The sequence below is a fragment of the Trachypithecus francoisi genome, unplaced genomic scaffold (genome assembly GCF_009764315.1).
Source record: "Trachypithecus francoisi isolate TF-2019V2 unplaced genomic scaffold, Tfra_2.0 Lachesis_group14, whole genome shotgun sequence".
Taxonomy (NCBI): domain Eukaryota; kingdom Metazoa; phylum Chordata; class Mammalia; order Primates; family Cercopithecidae; genus Trachypithecus; species Trachypithecus francoisi.
In genome coordinates, this window is record NW_022681459.1 from 27,041,443 (window position 1) to 27,057,438 (window position 15,996).

Below are 15,996 nucleotides of genomic sequence, written 5' to 3' on the forward strand. Positions count from 1 at the left end.
GGAGGCCGAGATGGGCGGATCACAAGGTCAGGAGATCGAGACCATCCTGGCTAACATGGTGAAACCCCGTCTCTACTAAAAAATACAAAAAACTAGCCGGGCGAGGTGGCGGGCGCCTGTAGTCCCAGCTACTTGGGAGGCTGAGGCAGGAGAATGGCGTGAACCCGGGAGGCGGAGCTTGCAGTGAGCTTACATCCGGCCACTGCACTCCATCCCGGGTGACACAGCAAGACTCCGTCTCAAAAAAAAAAAAAAAAAAAAAAATAGTGTCATGCTCCCTTGCAATCATCGGTTTTGGTCACTTCATCCCTCTTGGCCTCCGGGCTGGAAATGAACAGCTGTCCAAGTGACCTCCAGGAATCCCTGGGAGTCTCCGAAGGGTACTCCTGGGCTCATGCATGAGTGGGCACGTGTGTCTGTTCTTTCTTTCCTCTCTGGCTCTGGCTCCCTCTTATCCACAGCTGCTGCCTGCCAGCCATGAGTCACAGGTTCACCACGGCCAGCTCCCACCATGAGAAGCAGCATCCAAGCTGAGCTCTCTTGGGATGTGCTCAGGGAATCAGATCCTCCAGGTGCTGCCTCTTTCCCTGGGCAGGAAGAGACCCTGCTCTGGTTCTGAGCCACTGTCTGCCAGCCAGCTCCCAAAGCAGCACTGCTCTGCATTCAACCTTGCCTCGTCTCCTTCAGATGGGTACACTACATACTGACTGACGATCATGCCTTGTCTAGGATCTCACCAAGGCAGTTCATGAAAGAGACAGTTCAGCTCACGGAGAAGATGGTGCAGCTCACGGAGAGGATGGTGCCGTCATGGAGAAGATGGTGCTGTCATGGAGAAGATGGTGCCGTCATGGAGAGGATGGTGCCGTCATGGAGAAGATGGTGCCGTCATGGAGAAGATGGTGCCGTCATGGAGAAGATGGTGCCGTCATGGAGAAGATGGTGCCGTCATGGAGAAGATGGTGCCGTCATGGAAGGCATGGTGCAATCATGGAGTTGACAGTGCACCTGGGCCAAGATTCTTCTTGACTAAACTCTTCTTAGGTAACTCTGAGCCGTCTTCTTAACTAGGCCTCAAGCTTGGCTTGTGAAAACTGCAGACTCTCAGCACAAATGATTTTATTTGCCTCCGACATGAAGAGACTTAAATAAACACTTGCATGGTTTTTCAAGGCTGTGTCCCTGGGATGACAATGACTCCAGCCCCTAAAATTCCTACTTGTGAAACCTCATCGCTGCCAGAAGACTCTACTGTTTGTTCCAGCCAACACCTGGTGACAGGCAGCTAGGCCCTGAGCCCCATTTAAGAGCAGTTCCTTTAGAAAGCTTGCAATTGTAAGTCCTTTGTCTGTCCCTTTGAGATGTAAATCTTCTACCACTTGGAACTGTTTTCTTAAGGACCTGCGAGCAGACTCACTGATTGCAAACGTTCAGGGAGATAACTCCACTCCTGTCCCCATGGGAGGGTGAGGTCCTGACTTTGGTGGGCACCTTGCTTTTATTTGCAGCACCGCCTCCTGTCCTAAAGACATGAGACGTTTGTCTCTCCTCTGGATAAGTGCCTATTAACCAACCCAGGTGTCCTGGTCACATGAACCAGCCCAGCCTAGCACCTGGCACTGCCTTTCCCTCAGCACACTCTAGTCTGTAAAAGTCTCCTTCTTGTTGTTTTGGCAACGTGGAGCTTATTTCATGCGAGACCCCTTCTCTATTGCAATAGTTATTACTGAATAAAGTCTGTCCTTCCCACTTTAACTAGTGTTGGACTTTGTTTCTCTTTCATAAGCTCATGGAGAAGACAATGCAGTTCCATCCATTTCTGGCTCTTACATTGCTAACAGTCAGCTCTGGGGGCCCTGAGACGGACAGACTCACACCACCTGCTTCATCCAGGTGCTGTCATGGTTCCTGGTTCCTCTTTGGTTCCTACTCACTGCAAGAAGTCTCACTCCACCTGAAACCTCAAAGCAGAGCCCCTTCCCACGTGGATATGGTGAACACATCTTAGCCATGGTGGGATCAGGGGCTCAGGAGTTTGAGATGAGACTGGACAACATAGTGAGACCTTATCTCACTATGTTCCTGAAGTCAGGGACTAGGGAGCCAGTCTTTTGTTCTCTCCTTGTTTCTCATGCTTCTGGGTCCAGACTGAGAGAGAGATTCCCTTTTGTCTGTTTTAGGAATATACAGTCTGGGTTTCCTGACTTCCTGGGCAAGTGACCCCTATCCTAGCACAATACCATAACCATCCCCCAGAGAGACAGGACGGCTCCAGCCACAGATGGATGACTCATCCCTGGCAGGTGTCCCTGGGCCAGGGCTTGGGCAGCCAGTACCAGTGCTCGTGGATCCCCTCCCCACCGCCATTAACTTATTAGTTCAGCCCAGCTTTCTCCCATAAGAATCCTCCTTGCCTAGTAGGATGATCCAGGATGTCATAAGATGCAGCTCTTCTTCAGACTGAGGCCCCTGATTGCCACACTTCTCTACCTGCCGGTGCAACCTTGTCTCCTGCCTTGCAGATACCCACCTAGCTGTCTCTTCCTAACTCCTGTCGTCTGATGTGTGATTTGCTTACTCACAATCTGAGATCTTCTCTATAACTTGGCTCTGGGCCTCTTTCCCTCTTCTGCGTTCAGTAATTCTTGGGGATGCAGTAATTTTGGGTAATCTCCCCTGACCCTTCCCCTCTATGTCTTTTTTTCTTTTCTTTTCTTTTCTCTCTCTCTCTCTTTTTTTTTTTTTTTTTTGTTGAGACAGGGTCTTTCTGCGTAACCCAGGCTGGAGTGCAGTGGCGTGATCATGGCTCACTGCAGCCTTGACCTCCCGGGCTCAAGAACTCCTCCTGCCTCAGCTTCCTGAGTGGCTGACAGGTGTGCACCACCATACGCTGCTAATTTTTAAATTTTTAGTAGAGATAAGGTCTCACTATGTTGCCCAGGTTGGTCTCAAACTCCTGAGCTCGAGTGATCCTCCTGCGTTGGCCTCCCAAAGCCCTGGAATTACAGGCATGAGCCACTATGTCCAGCCCCGTTTCTATGTCTTAACCCCACTCTCCCATCAGTCTCTTCTTGTCCCTGGTTCTCTCAATGCAAATTTTCCATACAAAGAGTGCACTCACCTTCCACAGCCTCTCCCTCCCTCTCCACTGTAGAACCCTTCCCTTCTCCCAAGGTTAAAGTCCCTTCCTGCAGCTATTTCTCCATCCCTGGTCCTCTAGATTGGTGTTCTTGAATGTTTCTGCCCCACTCCTATGGTAGTTCTAGTTTTTTTTATGAAGTTTCAGGTATTTTTTCTGTGATCCTAGAGATCAGGGATGCCAGGACCCGATAGGTCCCTATGGACCATATTAAAGGCATTACTGTTACTGTTAAAAGATATGTGTTTAATGCAGAGTGGACAGTGAGCTCGTCCACACCTGAATGTCATGGGTAGGGATGATGCTACAGATGACATTCTGGCTTTTGGAATATTCAGGCCAAAGTAGGGTCATTGAATTAAATGTTAAAACCCCAAATATCTTTGGGTGAAATTCACAGGAACCTGGTTGCAAAAGCTATTTTATTAGAAGAGAAATAAAGGTGTTTTTTTGGCCAATTTCTCAGTGAAAATGCTTTTGCCTTTTGGGATCCAAATATATGCTGGCATTTATGCATTCTTAAGCTTCATTCTCCACAGCTGTGCCTTGGTTGAAACAGCTCATGAATGTGGCTGGTAACCCTGCCGCCGCCCTGGTGAGAACCTTGCTGCACAGTAGGACTCGTAGGTCCCCACCTCGCTGCAGCTTAATTAGGGAATTATATTTTTCCGAAGACTTTTGGTTCACTGAATTTAATAGACTGAGGAGTTTTTAAATGTTATTATATTGGTAATAAATTCTTCAGTATGATTTAGTATTTGAAATTATTTAAAGGAAGGATTCATATTAACTGGAATGAACTTATCACTTTTTATGCTAATGTTTTACAGTCTTGAAATAACTGAAATGATATGAATGTTTTGCAGGACATCAATTCTGGATATCATTTTTGCTTTCATTTGGAAAGATGTTGGCATCGTTTCACAGTATTTTATTGACATAAGCACTAAGCCTACATAGGAGTAACTATTAGTAGTTCTTCTTTTGTGACCCATTTAAATGCTGTACAATTTCACCCAGTAGCCACTGGGAGTGTATTGTGGTGGGTTTACTTTTCATCTACCTCTTTCTCCAGCTTCCACCCCTACCACACACACATAGGCACACATACATACTTCTGTCTTGTTTGATTGCTTGACATAATCCTTAATACGGGAACATTTTTAAGTATGAAAGAGAAATGGTTTCTACCATATTGATATATCCAAGGCCAGGGAAAACCATGATGAAACTTTTTTTTTTTTTTTTTCCTGGAGACAGAGTCTCTGTCACCCAGGCTGGAGTGTAGAGGCATGATCACAGCTCACTGCAGCCTCGAACTCCTAGGTTCAAGCCATCCTCCCACCTCAGCCTCCTAAGTAACTGGGACTACAGGCATGTGTCATCCCACCCAGCTAAGTTTTTAACTTTTTATAGAGATCCATCTTGCTATGTTTCCCAGGCTGATCTTGAACTTCTGGACTCAAGTGATCTGCAGTGGCTCACACCCGTAATCCAAACCCTTTTAGCTTCCCGAAGTGTTGTGATCCCAAAATGTTAGGATCACAGGTGTGAACCACTGTGCCTGGCCAAACTTTTTAATTTTAGTTTGAATTTAATTTAATTTAATTTTTTGAGATGGGGTCTCACTCTGTTGCCCAGGCTGTAGAGCAGTGTCAATATCATAGGCTCCTGGGCTCAAAGGATCCTCCTGCCTAAGCCTCCCAAGTAGCCAAGTCTACAGAGACATGCCACTTTATGAATTTTATAACTGTATAAACAAATTTTCTTGGGGAAAATAGTTGGATTTTCTGAATTCAGGTGATCAGAAGTTCATATTGTATGTCAATGATAGACTGGATTAAGAAAATGTGATGGGCGGATCACGAGGTCAGGAGATCGAGACCATCCTGGCTAACACAGTGAAACCCCGTCTCTACTAAAAATACAAAAACTAGCCGGGCGAGGTGGCGGGCGCCTGTAGTCCCAGCTACTCGGGAGGCTGAGGCAGGAGAATGGCGTAAACCCGGGAGGCGGAGCTTGCAGTGAGCTGAGATCCGGCCACTGCACTCCAGTCCGGGCGACAGAGCGAGACTCCGCCTCAAAAAAAAAAAAAAAAAAAAAAAAAAAAAAAAAGAAAATGTGGCACATAGATGCCACATACTATGCATTCATAAAAATGGATGAGTTCATGCAGGGACATGAATGAAGCTGGAAACCATCATTCTCAGCAAACTATCACAAGGACAGAAAACCAAACACCGCATGTTCTCACTCATAGGTGGGAATCGAACAATGAGAACACTTGGACACAGGGCCAGGAACATCACACACTGGGGCCTGTCATGTGGTGGGGGCCTGGGGGAGGGATAGCATTAGGAGAAATACTTAATGTAAATGACGAGTTGATGGGTGCAGCAAACCAACATGGCACGTGTATACATATGTAACAAACCTGCACGTTGTGTACATGTACCCTAGAATTTAAAGCATAATTTAAAAAAAAGAGAAAAAACAAAACAAAACAAAACAAAAACAAAACAAAAAACAGATCACAGTAAAGAAGCCGACCCAAACATATCAAAACCAAGGTGGTGATGAGAGTGACCTCTGGTCGTCCTCACTGCTACATTCCCACCAGCGTTATGACACTTTACAAATGCCATGGAAACGTCAGGAAATTACCCTATGTGGTCTAAAAAGGGGAGGCATGAATAATCCACCCCTTGTTTAGCATATCATCAAGAAATAACCATAAAAATGGGCAACCAGCAGCCCTGGGGGCTGCTCTGTCTATAGAGTAGCCATTCCTTTGTTCCTTTACGTTCTTAATAAACTTGCTTTCACTTTGAAAAAAAAAAAGAAGTTAATATTGTGGGTAACAACAGCTAAGCCAGCTATTTTTCTATTGTTTTTCAGTCTCAGATCACTTGGGATCCTTCTGAGATGCAAGACTCCTTTCATCTCATTGACCTAAGTTGCTTTTCCCTGGAAGCCCTTGTAACCATGGACTGACCCTATAGTATTTATAAATCCTACTCATCTGTCTATGGCCACTGCTTGGGCATTTCCAGGATCATAGAGCAGAGGCATAGGAGGGAGGGTCTAGTAATTACATCTTCTTTGCCATTAGTTTCTATGAAATAAATGGATTGTGGTATTTACCTTTTTTTTTTTTTTTTTTTGCATGCCTAGTAATTTTGGATGCCAGATGTGAATTTCATATTTTGGGGTACTAAATTTTATCATATTCCCTTGAAGGGTATTGGATTACTTACTTTTCTCGCAGGCAATTAAGTAACCTTTGGACCAGTCTGATTCTGCTGAGACTCTGATCTGAGGCTTTGTCATGGTGAGTCAAAGACTACGTTAATTCTTTTTTTTTTTTAATTATACTTTAAGTTCTAGGGTACATGTGCATAACGTGCAGGTTTGTTACATATGTATACTTGTGCCATGTTGGTGTGCTGCACCCATCAACTCGTCAGCACCCATCAATTCATCATTTATATCATGTATAACTCCCCAATGCAATCCCTCCCCCCTCCCCCCTCCCCATGATAGGCCCCAGTGTGTGATGTTCCCCTTCCCGAGTCCAAGTGATCTCATTGTTCAGTTCCCACCTATGAGTGAGAACATGCCGTGTTTGGTTTTCTCTTCTTGTGATAGTTTGCTAAGAATGATGGTTTCCAGCTGCATCCATGTCCCTACAAAGGACGCAAACTCATCCTTTTTCATGGCTGCATGGTATTCCATGGTGTATATGTGCCACATTTTCTTAATCCAGTCTGTCACAGATGGGCATTTGGGTTGATTCCAAGTCTTTGCTATTGTGAATAGTGCCGCAATAAACATACGTGTGCATGTGTCTTTGTAGTAGAATAATTTATAATCCTTTGGGTATATACCCAGTAGTGGGATGGCTGGGTCATATGGTACATCTAGTTTTAGATCCTTGAAGAATTGCCATACTGTTTTCCATAATGGTTGAACTAGTTTACAATCCCACCAACAGTGTAAAAGTGTTCCTATTTCTCCACATCCTCTCCAGCACCTGTTGTTTCCTGACTTTTTAATGATTGCCGTTCTAAATGGTGTGAGATGGTATCTCATTGTGGTTTTGATTTGCATTTCTCTGATGGCCAGTGATGATGAGCATTTTTTCATGTGTCTGTTGGCTGTATGAATGTCTCCTTTTGAGAAATGTCTGTTCATATCCTTTCCCCACTTTTTGATGGGGTTGTTTGTTTTTTTCTTGTATATTTGCTTGAGTTCTTTGTAGATTCTGGATATTAGACAAAGGGCTAATATCCAGAATCTACGTTAATTCTAATAAGAAGACAGGTGGAGCCTTTACTCCATGCCTGAGTGTTTTGATGTTGCTTCCTATTGGCTGGTGGGAAGATGAGTGATTCCAATTCCGTGGGAGCTCTGGGAATTATTCATGGAGCTTTTCCTTGAGCTTGGGTGGTTTCCTTCACTTTGGCTTCAGGGAATTTTCTCACACAGAGCTGTATTCAAAGGCTCAAGGAAATGCTCTGAAGACCTCTGCAGCTCTCTCTCCGCAGCTCCCTTCTTTTTGCTATGGAATCTTGCAAAATTAGTCTCCCTGGTGTCCCCTGGTGGAGGTGATGACCTCATTGCCTTTTCCAGATTTACATGGTACACCCACTCTAACATGCCTCTGTCATACCTCTGTTGACATAGAGTGGGCCCTTGTTCCAGGTGATGCTACACAGTGTCCTGTGTCACTGGGTCACACGCAGAGCCTCGGGTGGTGCTGCTGCACTTGGATTGATAAAGGCTTGTGGACTGGAAAGGAAATGCACACCAGAATATGTGTCAATTCCAGTCAAGGTGAATTATTGCCTCTTCTGGGGTAGAGGGAGTTTAATGACCTCAATTTGAAACCAAAAGCTGGTCTCCTTGAAAGCTGGTGCCATGTCGGGGGCTCAGACCTTCTGATCCTCCTTCCTGACTGTGAAAGGAAGGGAGGTATTTTCTGGGTCACTGACCACATACCACGTACCTGGGGCCATGTTGCTCTCCTCTAACAAAGATGCAGCAGATGCAGTTGGGGCTGCCACTCGACTGAGTTTGAAGTACTCCACTGACATCCTCCAGGCTCTGTCTGCTTTCTGTAGAGACCACACTGGTGAATTAAATGAAGGTGGGGTTCACCACCACCCCAGCTTCCTGTAGGTATGGAAGAGTGACCTTAATCTCTGCCATTTCATTGGGATGTGATATTACTTTTTTTTTTTTTTGAGATGGAGTCTCGCTCTGTTGCCCAGGCTGGAGTGCGGTGGTGCGATCTTGGCTCACTGCAAACTCTGCCTCCCGGGTTCATGCCATCCTCCTGCCTCAGCCTCCAAGTGGACTACAGGCGCCTACCACCATGCCCGGCCAATTTTTTGCATTTTTAGTAGAGACGGGGTTTCACCTTGTTAGCCAGGATGGTCTCAATCTCCTGACCTCGTGATCCACCCGCCTCGGCCTCCCAAAGTGCTGGGATTACAGGTGTGAGCCACCGTGCCCGGCCATACTTTTTATTTATTACTTTGGCTGGAGCAGGGGCAGTTCAGAGCTTCTGCTTAGCCTTCCCAACTGAGAACACTCTTGCCACAAGCCATGAGTCTAATATGGATGTTCTGTCAACTGTCCAATGTACGTATTTCCAGTCCATCCACTTTGTACTTGTGCCAGGATCCCATCTATATTCGACCCCTGGATGCCCCTTCTTTAACAGGAAGGCCAACACTTTGGACCCCCCTTTCCACTTGGATTCTACAGTTAAAAATCTTCAAGATGTGTGAGTGTTCTCCTTTCCTGGTGCACTGTTACTCAAGGAAATGGCTGTGGGTCCTTTTGAGGAAGAACTAGGAAAATTACTACTGCATACAGTAGCCTTGATGTTGGTAGATCCTTTCTCCTGGGGACTTGGCTTTCTGTCAATTGCTTCTGGATCTGAATTGGCTCAGATCTAAAAATAGAGCAAGGAATCTTGACTTCTTATTGAGATGTCCACTGTCAGCTCCTTGATTATCCACCTTTGGTTTCTTGTATAGATTTATAGATCTTTGTATAGGTGTGTTTGTAAAGCTCAGGTTTTCTCAGTCTTGGCATCATTAACATTTTGAGCCAGATCATTCTTTGCTATCAGGAGCAGTTCTGAATACTGTAGGTGTATTAGTCCATTCTCATGCTGCTATAAAGAAATACCCGAGACTGTGTATTTTATAAAGAAAAGAGGTTTAATTGACTCACAGTTCTGAATGGTTTGGGAGGCCTCAGGAAACTTACAATCATGGTGGAAGGCACCTTTTCACAGGGTGGCAGGAGAGATAACGAGTGCCAAGCAAAGAGGGAAAAGCCCCTTATAAAACCATCAGATTTCATGAGAACTCACTCATTCTCACAAGAACAGCATGGGGGTAACTGTCCCCAAGATTCAACTACCTCCCACCAGGTCCTTCCCATTACATGTGGGAATTATGGGAACTACAATTCAAAATGAGATTTGGGTGGGGAAACAGCCAAACTATATCATGCTACTCCTGGTCCCTCCCAACTCTTATGTCGTTACATTTCAAAACACAATCATGTCTTTCCAACAGTCCCCCAGAGTCTTAACTCATTCCAGCATTAACCCAAAAGACCAAGTCCAAAGTCTTATCTGAGACAAGGCAAGTACCTTCTGCGTAAGAGTCTGTAAAATCAAAAGCAAGTTAGTTACTTCCCAGATACAATGGGGGTACAGGCATTGGGTAAATATACCTGTTCCAAATGGGAGAAATTGGCCAAAACAAAGGGGCTACAGGTCCCTTGCAAGTCTGAAATCCAATAGAGCAGTCATTAAACTTTAAAGTTCCAAAATAATTTTCTTTGACTCCATGTCTCACATCCAGGTCACAGTGATGCAAGAGGTGGACTCCCACAGCCTTGGACAGCTCTATTCCTGTGGCTTTGTAGGGTACAGAACTTCCTCCTGGCTGCTTTCACAGACTGGGGTTGAGTGTCTGCAGCTTTTCCAAGTGCACAGTGCAAGCTGTTGGTGAATCTACTATTCTGGGGTCTGGAGGACGGTGGCTTTCTTCTCATAGCTCCACCAGGCAGTGCCCCAGTGGGGACTCTGCATGCAGGCTCTGACCCCACATTTCCCTTCCACACTGCCATAGCAGAGGTTCTCCACGAGGGCTCTGCCCCTGCAGTCAATTTCTGTCTGGACATCCAGGTGTTTCCATACATCTTCTGATATCTAGGCAGAGGTTCCCAAACCCCAATTCTTGTCTTCTGTGTATCTGCATGGCCAACACCAAGTGGAAGATGCCAAGGCTGGAGGCCTGTGCCTTTGAAGCAATGACCCGAGTTCTACCTTGGCCCCTTTTCGCCATGGCTGGAGAGACTGGGACACAAGGCATGAAGTCTTGAGGCTGCACACAGCAGGGGGTGGCCCTGGACCCAGTCCACGAAACCATTTTTCCTTCCTAGGCCTCTGGACCTGTGATGGGAGGGGCTGCTGTGAGGGTCTCTGACATGCCCTAGAGGCATTTTCCCCATTGTCTTGGCAATTAACATTTGGCTTCTCATTATTTATGCAAATTTCTGCAGCCAGCTTGAATTTCTCTCCAGAAAAATGGGTTTTTCTTTTTTATTACATCATTCGTCTGCAAATTTTCCAACCTTTATGCTCTGCTTCTTCTTGAATGCTTTGCCACTTAGAATTTTTTTCTGCCAAATACCCTAAATCATCTCTCAAGTTCAAAGTTCCACAAATCTCTAGGGTATGGGTAAAATCCCACCAGTCTCTTCACTAAAGCATGGCAAGAGTCACCTTAACTCCAGTTCCCAACAAGTTCCTCATCCCCATCTGAGACCCTCAGCCTGGACTTCATTGTCCATATTACTATCAGCATTTTGGTCAAAGCCATTCAACAAGTTTCTAGGAAGTTCCAAACGTTCCCACATTTTCCTATCTTCTTCTGAGCCCTCCAAACTGTTTCAGCCTCTGCCTGTTACCCAGTTCCAAAGTTGCTTCCACATTTTCAGGTATCCTTATAGCAACACTCCAGTCCTGGTACCAAGTTACTGTATTAGTCCGTTTTCACCCTGCTATGAAGAAATATATCCAAGACTGGGTATTTTATAAAGAAAAGAGGTTTAATTGATTCGCAGTTCTGCATGGCTGGGGAGTCCTCAGGAAACTTACAATCATGGTGAAGGCACCTCTTCACAGGGCAGCAGGAGAAAGAATGAGTGCCAAGCAAACGGGGAAAACCCCTTATAAAACTATCAGATCTCATGAGAACTCACTCACTATCATGAAGAACAGCATAGGGGTAACCACTCCCAAGATTCAACTACCTTCCACTGGGTCCCTCCCATGACACGTGGAAATTATGAGAACTACAATTTAAGATAAGATTTGGGTGAGGACATAGCCAAACCATATCAGTAGGATATTTAGCAGCATCCCTGGTCTCTACACACTAGATATCATTTACATCCTCCTAGTTCAGATTGTAATAACTGAAAATATTTTCCCCCAGCTGTGACAACAAAAATGTCTCCAGACATTGCCAGTGTCTCCCCAGGGAGGGAAGAGGAAATGCCCTGCTCCTCCTTTGGGAACCACAAGGGTAGACTGAGGGCTTTACTTGTTGGCTGTCCTCTATCTTGTTGGTATGGGTGCTGTGTTCTATTAACATCTATTACTATAGCTTGGTGTACGGCCAACCAGCTGCCTGCCCTTTTATGATTATTGCACCCACCTTGCTTTTGATAGGTATATGTTGCCATCCAGCCTCTATTATTTCTAGATCCTGCCATGCATGTTGCTATCAGGGAGCCTGGTTCTGTAGTGGTTTCCCCGATGCCCAGTCCTGTCCTGCAGAGGATGGACACCACCAGGCTACTCAGTACTTTTGGGGTCCCTCTCATTAACATGTTCCTTGTTGCTTTGGTAAAGGCAATGCCTTCATTGCACTTTTTCAGACTTGCATGGTGTATCCACTGTGGCGTGCCCTCAACTCTAGCCCCTTGGTCCCCACATCCACTTTTTGCCATGGCGGGTCTGGCATTTCGGCCTCAGTCAGTATGGGCACCATCTTCTTCAAGGTTCCAAAAGCCATCCTAACAGCTTTTAGGTATCATCTCCTGAGGTCTCTTCTAAAGTGTTAAGTCCTGTATCATAAGATAGTTTTCCTGTATCAATGAGCTTTCTCTTGCCCAACTTCATTTTCTGCTCCTGCTTCTGCTAGTGCCTTCCTGCCTTGATCTGATGCTCGAATCCAATCCCCTACACATTCTTTGTACATGTTGGCCAAGTCCTGCAGGTCCTTTGGGGAGAGCCCTTTCCTCCACTATAAGGCTTAGCACTCCTCCACACCAGCTTATGGGTGATTCTAGCTTAGTCATGAGTTTGGTAGGCATGAGGGAAGGTGGAAATTCTCTTGGGATAGGTGTATATTATCCTACCAGACAGACTCTGCATCATCTTCAAGCACCAGGGGCACTAGCCTTTGACAGGGAGGAAAAGGCCAGTCTTGCAAGTCCGGAGGCATCAGAGGGATCTGGGAATTTGAGATCTTCAAGCACATCCACCCGTGACTCAGGATCCATTTCTATTTCAATCAGACCTTGGCCCAGCACACCTGCTGACACTGAGGATTTGGATTTGTGTGGGGTTCTCCTAGTCTCATGATAAGCCTTGGGCCTTTCTTCAACCTCCTCTGCCTGCAGTCCATAGGAAATAAGGGTCTTCTTTACTTTTATAAAATAAACCAGAGCTTCCAAAATGGACCTGGGTCTCATACTTAGCCTTGAGGTCCTAATGAATCACCCCCAGCCTTGCTTTATTTCTGTCTATAGCCTTGATTTCCGCAGCATCAGCTATCTGATTTCATTGTCTTTGTAACTACTCTTTCCCACATATTTCTTGGCTGTCTGACTCAGTCTCTTCATGGTTCCCACATCGTGCATTCTTTCCACAAGTGTAGCGCCCCACTTCCCCAGGATGAGTGCCCTAACACCTGCACAATACTGCACTTCTGTGGGGCTCTATGCTGCACCTGCACGCTGCACTGAGGGTCCACACTTTCAGCTGGCTGGCAGGTGATCCAGCTCCAAACCCTGTGCCAAGGTCTGCTTTCCTCCCACTGCTCCTGATGTGACTGTCAAGTCAGTCTCCCAGAAGCTGCCTCTAAGGTGGAGCTGAGAATGCAAAGTAATACTGAGCCATGCCTTGTAATGATGCTGTGTGGCAGTGAATGGGGCAGGATGTGGCAGAGAGAGAATTCAGGCCGTGACTGAGGCAGAGCAATGCCTTAGTGGATCCTACAGCAAGCTTTGGAGATGGAATGGAAGATTCTGCAGAGTTGTCCCAAATTGGGACCAGGGGGCCAGGCCTTTTTTTTTTGGATATGTTCTGCCCTCTGCATAGCTCCCTTTGCCTGAGAGCATTCTTTTCAGGGCCTCAGAATTGAGAGTTGGGTCCATCACCAACACTCTCAGCAGGTGCAACAATGAGTACTTCAGTCCCTAGAGGGCAGGGGATTGGGGTGTGGTCCACTGTGGAGTCCAGCATAGAAACTAACCTTAGCTCTCTGCCAGAGGTCTTAGTCAATTCAGGATGCCTTAAAAGAATACCACAGCCAGGAGGGTCAGCAACAGAAAATTACATTCTAAAAGTTCTGGAGGCTGGAAATCTGAGGTCAAGGTGCCAGGGCTGGCTCCCTCTGAGGTCTCTCCCCTTGGCTTTTTCTCTCTGTGTCTCCACAGGGCCGCCCCCCTCCGTGCGTGTCTGTGTCTCAATCTCTTCTTATAAGGACACCAGTCATAATAGATTAGGGTCCAACACTTATATACCTCATGGAACCTTAAACCTCATTAGAGGCCCTATCTCCACATACAGTTGTGTTGGGGCCAGGCCTTCAGCATATGAATTTGGCAGCGACATGATCTGCTCCATAGCTCTAGATGAGCAGATTGGCTCTGCAGAAAGAATCAGGGATCTGAAATGTTGGGAACAATCACTGAAAAGTGAATTGGAGGAGTTCACCTGTGTAGAGAGTGGAGACAGGAAAAATAATTAAGGACTCAACCAAGCCCGGTTCTGAAAGCTGTCAGGCTGCTAAGAATCGAGAAGTCCTTTCAGCCAGCCCACAGTGCAGCCTTCAGAGCTGCAGTGGCTCTTTGAAGACAAACACCCACTGACCTTTTCATCAAAGAGAGGGGCCACAGAGGTGACACGCAGGCTCTGCAGGCCAGCCAGCCAGTGCTCATCGGCAGGACAGGCTTGGGCATTTAATTGAGCTGAAACGAAGTAGGAGTTATGAAATGACCTTTTCAGCCATACATAGGGAATAATTTAAGCCTTAAGAATAGCAGCGGCTTCAGTTATGTTTGTAGCACTTGGAATTAGAAGATGTGACAAGACAGAGATCCCTGGGAGCATCACAGGTGGATTTTACCTGTCCCTGTCTGTCTCTCGTATTCTTCCTTTCTCTCCTGTTGGCTGGTGCCTCTTGGAAGAGCCACCTCACCTAGTGTCGAGATGGGATGGAAAGTTGCATGCATAAAACACAAATTATTTCAGATTAGAGGGAGACAGAGGGTAAAGTTGAGAGAGAGAGAGAGAGAGAGAGAGAAAATATAAGTCATGCATACCAAGTTTTCAATAACTTCAAGAAATAATAAAACATACACACCTACTACATAGAGTGACTAATTAAGAGTGACCAGTAGTGTGGAGAAGAGATGGGGTATGAAGTAGAGGCAGAATGATGTTTGTGCAATATTAGTTGCTAAAATCCTGGAAGATCATAGCCAAATATTTGTTAATTATTATTTTTTCTTCAAAAAGGCAGTGAAACTCAATTATCTAGGTTTCAAACAGGTGTGTTTTGTGGGAAGATTTTTTTAACATTCTAGAAAACTGGATTAAAATTTGACAGCAGATTTTAAAAATACCCTTTTTTTCTCATTTTCAAAAGAGAAAATTCTTACCTGTTGGCATGGGAAAGAGAATTTAATTTCACAGAACAAAAGAGCTTTCTTTCCTACAGCAACATTCACACTTAGTGACCACTGGGGTATTTATTTATTCAGAAGTGGTTTCAGGTGCCAACTCCGTGCTGGGTATCACGCCAGGCATGGCAATAAAAAAATAAGCAGGGTGGTGTGGCCTGGCCTCTCTCTCTCAAGAGGCTTAAAGCCCAGAAGGTGGGAGACAAGGCTTGAGTGAACAAGCACACACATTCATGCATCCTTACAGCAAGTACATCTTTCCAGGAGGGGTTTAAAGAATTAAGCTGTATGTCCATGTCTATGGATAGAACCTGCATAGCCTCCAGGCTCAGGGCCACACCACATCCAGTGGTTGGGAGCAGGCTAGAGTCTGCTGGAAGATTCATGCTCAGGGCAGCAGGGAAGGAGGTGAGGAGTCAAAGATAGGAGCCCCTGGGTTTGCCCATCAGGCCAGGGATGCTGAGGCTCCCCGTGTAGACACCCAGAGTGTACAGTTGGCATTGGGCTGGGAAGCAGTGAAGGCAGAAGAGGGGAGCCTCACCATCAAGGCCAGGCTGTGCAGACTCCGTTCCAAGGAGGATGACCACTTTCTTCGTCTGTGCTGGATTAAAACAGTGCTATGTCTGCAAAGGCGAGGAAATGAGGCAGAAGTTAGGTTCATTTTCAAAGTCCCCACACCCCCAGAAACTATACACAAATGATGCATTTGGTATGAAAGTCTGATGAAAAGCCCTAGGTCATTAATATATAGTGTCCCTATAAATAATCTCAAAGACAACTTGGGCCAACTCTGCCCCTTTAGGCAGGATCACGCTTCCAAGATGAAAATAATCTGTCCTTATTATATATAT